This window comes from Camelus bactrianus, chromosome 34 (genome assembly GCF_048773025.1).
Source record: "Camelus bactrianus isolate YW-2024 breed Bactrian camel chromosome 34, ASM4877302v1, whole genome shotgun sequence".
Classification (NCBI taxonomy): Eukaryota; Metazoa; Chordata; class Mammalia; order Artiodactyla; family Camelidae; genus Camelus; species Camelus bactrianus.
In genome coordinates, this window is record NC_133572.1 from 21,390,816 (window position 1) to 21,392,409 (window position 1,594).

Sequence of the window (1,594 nt, forward strand, 5' to 3'; positions counted from 1 at the left end):
GTAGGTGGTGGGAAACTTTAGAGTTACACGTTAACTCTGGGAGAGGGAGGCTACGTAGTCATGTCACTTACTACCTGGCTACTCTAGGTCACTGTGCAAGCTTTTTTATAAGAACGAAGGGACCTGCAAAATTAGTGAAGAAATGCCTGCTGCCTTAAAGCAGATCTTGAATAGAAGATTTATCCACCAAGGCAAATGAAGAAAAATGTTTTTCTCGTTATGACATACTGCCTTCATTCTAAAACGTCATCCATGTTATTTTCCTGAAATGAGAAGAAAATTCAGCCTTCAAAACCATGTCCAGGCGGGAAGAGAGGGCTGACGCTCACGTCTTCTAGCGCACAGAAACCAGCCATGCCAGCCACGCCAGCCAACCAAGAGCTTGGGGGGCGGCCCGCAGTCCCTGGAGGGGCGTGAGCTCCACCGCTCACAGGGGACAGAGCCCTGCTGGCTGGTGGCATGTAAAGAAAACAGCATCTTGTCACCCAGCTGTGAACCTGTTCCCCACAGTGAGTGTGTGGTGTGGTGTCCAGGAAACCCGACAACTACCCATGGGGACAAGCAGCCCACTGGGCGGCTCCTGCTGCAGAAATGGAGCTGCCGCACTTCACAGTGCACTCCTTACCTCTCAGGGGAGGGTGCAGCCTGTACGGTCCTCCTGGGGTGGGCTCCTGCCTCATGTATTCCTCTGCCTGCCTCCGTCTGCAGATTGCATCCAATCTTAAAGATAAAGAATGGCTTCAATACAAATTACACCACCAATTCCTCTACTAGGCACAAAACAACCAGTCCTTAAAAATCTCAAAACACCCGTAAAAATGTGTCAAAATTCTGTACCTCTGTTTCAGGTGGGCAACTTCCCTTCTCAGGTCAGAGTTTTCCCTTCTCAGGTCAGAGTTTTCCCTTCTCAGGTCAGAGTTTTCCCTTCTCAATTCAGAGATTTCCCTCTCCAGCTCCTGAGCCCTGAGCTGTGGGAGAAAAACACATCCACGTTCAGTTGTGGCTGACTGTGCACAAAGGGAAGGAAGGAAACAAATTCTTACCGAGCTGTCTTGGGCCTTCTTCTCGGCAAGAATGACCTGAAAAAGTCAACACATCAAGAAACAACCCATGGCTAGGGGTTCTCAGGGCCACAATAACTGTCTGCATCAGGTGCTGAGGACTCAGTGTGTCAGGAGGAAGGCAGGTTACCTGGTGTCTCCAAGTGATCTCTGCTTCCCGCATTTGCCCGTGACATTCTTCAAGTCTTATCCTATGAGTTACAAATTGCTGCATCAGAGAAGACACAATGCTGGGTATGCTGTTAAATAACCTGCCCCAGTCCACGTTATCTGCACTGCACACTCACACACATCATCTCACCGCTCAAGACACACTGCACACGGCTGCAGAAGCACGGCAGGTGCAAAGCTGTCGCTGCAGCCACTCCTTCCGTCACTGTTACTGAACGCCTGCCCGGTTCTGCGCGGACACAACTCCCCCTCCCGTTCTCAGCATTTCCCTCACGTGTCCTGTGCTGAGCGTCTTTCATCACAGAGCTTGATTCTTCCTTTCCTTACATCCTGACCCTACTTCTTACCCCTGGGTCTCCCCA

At 50.6% G+C, this 1,594-nt stretch overlaps 1 long non-coding RNA gene across 1 annotated transcript; it reads right to left on the reverse strand.

The window, feature by feature from the left end:
- Window positions 1-837: 837 nt before the first annotated feature.
- LOC141575933 (uncharacterized) lies at window positions 838-1,235 on the reverse strand. Its single transcript, XR_012504041.1, has 3 exons — window positions 1,192-1,235; window positions 1,044-1,079; window positions 838-968 (listed from the first exon to the last, which is right to left on the reverse strand). It is a non-coding gene; the product is annotated as an uncharacterized LOC141575933 (long non-coding RNA).
- Between the last annotated feature and the right edge of the window lie 359 nt (window positions 1,236-1,594).